Source organism: Bubalus kerabau, chromosome 15, assembly GCF_029407905.1.
Source record: "Bubalus kerabau isolate K-KA32 ecotype Philippines breed swamp buffalo chromosome 15, PCC_UOA_SB_1v2, whole genome shotgun sequence".
NCBI classification, from domain to species: Eukaryota; Metazoa; Chordata; class Mammalia; order Artiodactyla; family Bovidae; genus Bubalus; species Bubalus kerabau.
In genome coordinates this window covers 61620797-61627619 of record NC_073638.1, presented here as the reverse complement: position 1 = coordinate 61627619, position 6823 = coordinate 61620797, and positions in this window count along the sequence as shown.

Sequence of the window (6823 nt, the reverse complement as noted above, 5' to 3'; positions counted from 1 at the left end):
CTTAGTGACTTAATTCAGTCCCTTAACTTTAAATACCACCTATATAAATTTCAAATTCACATTTCCAATTCTGATGTCTTTTCTGAACTCTAGGCTTTTATATGAAAACTGATGACATCACCACTTGGTATCTAATAAACTTCTTAACTCTTAAGATGTCTTAAACCAAATTCTTGATTTCTACCTTATTCTCACCTCCTCCCACCAAAAAGGAAAGTAAATAAGAAAAGCTGCTGTTAGTGCAGTAGGGTTATGAGTTTAGCTGGTTGCTCAGGCCAAATACTTTGGAGTCATCCTTGATTCTTCCTTCTTGTATCCTGTATGAAATTGAGCAGCAATTTCCTTTAGCTTTACTTTCAAGTAAAGTACCCAAATCCCGCCTCTTTCCATCACTTCAGTGGCTGCAACCCAAGTTCAAGACATCCTTATCTCTTGTCTGGTAAATGACAAGAACCTTCTCATGGTCTTCCTGCCTTCTCTCTTCTTGCCTGTGTGTTGATTAACTTTATGTGTTACTGTAATTGGGCCATGGGTGCCCAGATATTTAGTCAAACATTATTATGGGTATATCTGTGAGGGTGTTTTGGATGAGACTAACATTTGAATTGGTAGACTGAGTACAGCAGATTGCTCTGCATAATGTTGGTAATCCTTATCCAGTTAGTTACAGGCCTGATTAGAATAAAAAGTAGACCCTCCTGTGAGTAACTGGGAACTCCCGCTGAATGTCTTGAGCTGGGACATCTGCTTTTTTCCTGCTTTCAGATTTGAACTGACAAATCATCTCTTCTTGAGTCTCGAGCCTGCCAGCTTTTAGACTAGATTTTACGCCATCAGCTCCTCTGGTTTTCCTGGCCTTCAGACTTAAACTGGAACTATACTACCGGCTCTGCTGGGCCTCCATTCCGCCTGCTGACTGCACATCTTGAGACTTCTCAGCCTCTGTAATCTTGTAAATTCCTTATAATAAATTAATCTCTCTCCTACCTATCTGTCTATCTAATGTTTTATTGGTTCTGTTTCTCTAGAGAACCCTGACTGGTACACTCCATAAGTCTATCCTCTCAAAGCAGCCAGAGGATTCCTTTAAGAAACTAAATGTGATCACATCAGTTTCCTGCTCAAAATACTCCAGCGGTTTCCCCTCATGCTTGGAGTAAATTCTAAGGTACTTCCTCACGGGCCCTGTATGAGCCGGCCTGCCTTGTATCCTGATGCCACCTTGTGTCTCACTGACTACTCTCTGTGGTGTCCCCGTGTCAGGCTGTCTTCCTTGCTGTCCCTTGAACACACAAATCTAACGTCCATGTCAGCGTTTTAAAACGTGCCATTCCCTCAGCCTAGAATTCTCTTCTTCAGTTTATCTTGGCTTATTCCTAATGAGTTCAAGAATCTACCTAAACATTAATTATCAGGAAGTCTTTCCCTAATAACCACTCTTTCACTCTCAATCTCTTTATCCTACTTTATTTTTTTCTCGGGCTCTTGCTTGACATTTTATTAGTTACACATTTATTTAGTCTTTGTCTTTATTCAGTCTTTATCTGTCTCTTCTGGTTAGAATATAAGATCCATGTTATACTTTGTTTTACTAAATGCTTTTGACCTGTCTGTATGTGGTAGATGCTCAATCAATGTTTGTTGTTGAACAAATGCCTGGAATATAAATAACTGCACTTTCCTCGCTTAAACGTCAGATATGTGTTGTTGACTCTTGCTGTTGCCTGGGGCAGTCTTTTAACCTGATCACAGCTCACTCACTTGCTTTGTGCAGAGGCCTTTTTGCATGCTAGAGTTGGGCTTCGCTTAGTTCTCCAAGGATTTCTTAATTTAGGAAATTCTACAGGTAAACTCATAGGTATATGCTTGTGTTTTTAGATATCTTAATTAACACAAAGAGAGAACTATTTTCCTTATTAACAGAAATCCTATCTATGTCCCTTTTTCCTTCAATGGTCAGCTGAAAATAGGAACTAGAACATGTGATCATGTGTGACCAGATGGAAGTTTCTTAGCCTCATCTTGCTAAGTGGATGATCTATCCTGAGTTCCAAATAACTGACTTAAAATTTTAAAATGTTAAATAATATTATTTATTTTTAAAGATAGGTGAAATGTATTTTAGGAAATTGCCCATAATGTCTATGACATAAAAAAATAAAGATCTACTCATAGTAAACCTAGTTCAAATGGTATAGAAAGCTTCTAAATGATTCCCAGTCTCTCATCCAAAAGTACTAACTATAAATAGTGTTTTGTGCTTCTTTCCAGAAAAGAAATTATGCCTACACTAGCATCTAGAAATATTTCTGGTTTTTATTCACAGAAAAGGATCATACTTTACACTTTATTCTACACTTGCTTTTGTAACTCGGTAATATGGCTTGGCCATCTTTCCATTATCAGCTAATGTAAGTTTCCCCTCTTATATCATGGGCTGTATGGTATTCTATAGTATAGATGCCATATTTTGTTTAATAAGAACTGTAATATTAAAAGGATTTGTTGTTTCCATTTTTGGCTACAGTAAGCACCCTATATCATATCTTGCAAGTGCGGCTGTAGATAAATTCCTTGCAATGAATTGCTGGATCAAATGAATCAAATTCCTCAGATTTTGGAAGATAGTGGTTAATTGTCTTCAAAATGTTGTATAAATCTACACTGCTACCAACAGTGTCAGTCTTGGTCCAATTGTTACATTTTAAAAATTATGACCAATTTTTTGAGCTATGACCAACCTAGATAGCATATTGAAAAGCAGAGACATTACTTTGCCAACAAAGGTCCATCTAGTCAAGGCTATGGTTTTTCCTGTGGTCATGTATGGATGTGAGAGCTGGACTGTGAAGGCTGGGTGCCGAAGAATTGATGCTTTTGAACTGTGGTGTTGGAGAAGACTCTTGAGAGTCCCTTGGACTGCAAGGAGATCCAACCAGTCCATTCTGAAGGAGATCAGCCCTGGGATTTCTTTGGAAGGAATGATGCTAAAGCTGAAACTCCAGTACTTTGGCCACCTCATGCGAAGAGTTGACTCACTGGAAAAGACCCTGATGCTGGGAGGGATTGGGGACAGGAGGAGAAGGGGACGACAGAGCATGAGATGGCTGGATGGCATCACTGACTCGTTGGACGTGAGTCTGAGTGAACTCCGGGAGTTGGTGATGGATAGGGAGGCCTGAAGTGCTGCGATTCATGGGGTTGCAAAGAGTCGGACACGACTGAGCGATTGAACTGAACTGAACTGAACTGAATGCCTTGTTTTGGTTTGCATTTCTTTAATTATGAATTATGAATTTTTCTATGCATACTGGTCATTTGTTTTATCTTTAAACTATTTTTTCACATATTTTGCTTAATTTTATTAGATTGTCTTAATTTTGATTCATAAAACTTTCCTATATGTTAAAGAAATTATTCCTTTCAAGTATGTATTACAAATATCCTCCCCATACTTGAATATAATTTTTAATGACTAATTTTTTAAAATGTAGTCATATGGGGTCGCACAGAGTTGGACATGACTGAAGCGATTTAGCAGTAGTCACATGATTTCTGAATTGTATCTTGCTTAGAAAGGCCTTTGCCATTCTGAGATTTTGAATGCATTCATTGATTCTTTTAGAACACTCATGGTTTCATTTTTAAAGTGGTTAAATCTTAGATATATCTGGAAATTATTTAATTGCTGCATATCAAATAGAGATCTGACTTAATTTTTTAAAAATGGATCATCTAGTTGTCTCAAATTATTTATTGAATAATCTATTCTTTTTGACCATTTATTTGAAATACTCACTTAGCAAATGGAGTTTACATCAATTTTTGAATTCTCTATTTATTCTATTGACCCATATGCTGCTTCTTCAGTCATAAACTGTAGCTTCTCACCATGTTTAATTATCAGGGTGAGCTTGTCCTTCTCATTTTCTTTTTCAGAATATTCCTGGCTTTTGGTATATGTTCTTTTTCTACAGTTGAACTTTAAAATTCAGTCTTTGTAAAGCTTTAATCTGTATAGAGAGGAGTCTAAAGTAATCTCTGCAATGCTCAGAATGATAGATGGTAGAAATTGGGGAAAATTGATTCTAATACTTGTAGCCCTAAACAGGGAATAGCAAAATTCTTTAGATGGAATTCTAGAGGCATGGATGCTCCTGTGTAAGTTGTCAAAATCATGTGATTCTTGTTTTTACAGTGACAAAGTCAACCACTTAGTGGGAAAAATAAGGGATCCAGTAAAAATATTTAAGAATAATTCTGATTTATTGACTATATATTTTCCTGCCTTCTTCCCCAACTCCCAAAGTATACTTGGTATAAGCAAGTATCATTTTTAATTTTGTATGTTTTTTATTTGACATTTTCTCAACCTTTTTTTAAAATCTTCTACTGTGTTGGCACTAAACTTAGAACAAATCTCTTTAGGAATCTGATGCCCTTTCCATTCACTCTTTAAAAGTTCTTAAATATTGACAACCATCAGTTAAACTCCTAAAAATCTCTTCCCCCATGGATTTTTCACTAGATTTGATTTCTTTTATTTGCACTTCCCATTATAGTGGAAGTAACAGCTAGTGTGTTTCCCTAAATACTTATGGTCTACCCACCCCCACCCCCACCCCCACCCCCCTCCACCTTTTAATGTAAGTTGATATTTTATCAGCTGGGCTGAGCAGCTGGAGAGATTTCAAAATCAATGAGTATATTTTGGAACTCTTATTAAAACTCTTAATCTTAGTAATGTTCTGGTATATATTAGTATTCTCATTTAACAGAAGTGTAAACAAGCTAAAAGAAGCTGAGAGAGAGGAAAAATATAAATTATATTTATTGCACACTTACTGTGTGTTAAGAGTTGCTGGGTGCTTTATTCCATGAGGACAGTGACCATGTTTGTTCTATTCACCAGTTCATCCTCAGTATCTAGTGTGCTGCTTGGGCCATAATCCCCACTGAATATTATTTGGTAGAAAGCTTGAATGAACATTCATATTGTCCCTGTCTTGGTGAGTGTGTTTAGGAACAGACCAGTTTGTATCCCTATAAAAGCTTCGGTAAACCTGGATTATTATATTCTGTTTTATCAGAGTGTCTCAGTGACTATGGGAAACCTTAGTAGATTTTTTAAAATTTCCAATAATTAAATTTTCACCTCTTTATGTTAAAGGGGATAGGTGTAGGGGTTCGAGGGCAATACAGAGAAAGCTGTGCTTATTCTAGAAAGAATGTATCTAGACTGTATTTCCCTTTGTCAAATGTTGTTACTCTAACTTCTAGAACACTGTAAAGCTTTATTCTTTTGAAGATAGTATTTGGTTAAATTATCGACCCATCCTCATGGATAACAGTTCCGTGGGAGGAAAATGTGTTTCCTATCTTGAAATTTCAGTTTATATTTTTGGGACAAAGTCAGGCTGGTTTTCCTTTGGCATTTAATTATGTTTGTGTTATCCACAACACTCTTTTCCATTAGCAGAATTAATCTAGGGATGGTTACACCTCCTCCACAAAGCCATTTGTTTTTTTCTGGTTTTCCATCTTCATCGCTTCCTATGCCTATGACACAGCTTGTGATTCATCACTCATTTTAAATACTTTGAACAATAAGACTTCTGCCTTTCTCAACCCTGGAGAGCTGGGGGAACACTCTCATCACTTACAGCACACATGAAGAGATACGTTACAGTAGCCTCAGGGTCTCCTGCCACCCCAGGGTCATTTTTCACAGAAATGTATTTTAACATTCGAGAGCAGTTGTGTGCCTTTTCTGCTAAATTGTTGAGCTATTTAATGTCTTTTTAATGTAAGAAGCCATTTGCATTGTTCTGAAGTGTTACAGCCTTTAAATGAATCACAAGATAGTATGAAGCCCCATTTGCTCCCAGATTTCATGTGCTATAGTAACAGCGAAGGAAAAATCATACTCATTTCTCAAGCACTGTTGGCAGTTTCTGTTGCTCCTAATGCAAAGGTTTGGTTTTTAATTTGTTGGTTTTTGCAAAGCACAAATCATATTATTGGTTTTAAATGATGATAGATGCTATTACTTTAGGTATGAGGGAAAACAAAACAGGATTGTGGTGTGAAAACTCAATTTTACATTGCTTGATTAATTTATTTTAGTGGCATGTAGCAAAGACTATTCTTTATTATGTTGGAATAATCCAATTTACTGTAAACTAGTCTAACAAATGAAATGCCCGGAGGTACCTTATAAATTGCAGTAGTGTTTTTGTTGTAGTGAATATAAATGAATCAAATACAAATTCCTAAGACAGTTTGTCTAGCAACATATGTATTTAAATCATTGACCTCAATTTCATTGTTGATTACATTCAGCTTAGGTTTTTTTTGTTTACATCTGCTCAATCCTGGCAGAAATTTGAAATTGCCAATCATTTTGAATTACAGATTTCCTTTCATTTGGTTGGTGAGGAAGTTTCTTCATGCTCCCTTCTCACTGGCCATGCTATAGACTGAATGTGCCACCCCCATTCCCTCCCCAATTCACAAGTTTAAACCTAATCCCCAATGTGATGGTGTTTGGAAATGAGACATTTGGGGGTGATTAGGTCAAGAGAGCAAAGCCCTCATGAATGGATTAGTACCCTTTTATTAATAAAAGAGACCCCAGAGAGCTCCTTCCTCCACCTCCTTCCACCATGTGATGCAGGCAAGGATGCCCAATTGTGTCTGACTCTTTGCCATCCCATGGACTGTAGTCTACCAGACTCGTCTGTCCATGGAATTTTCCAGGCAGTACTGGAGAGGGTTGTCATTTCCTTCTCCAAGGGATCTTCTTGACCCAGGGATCGAGCCA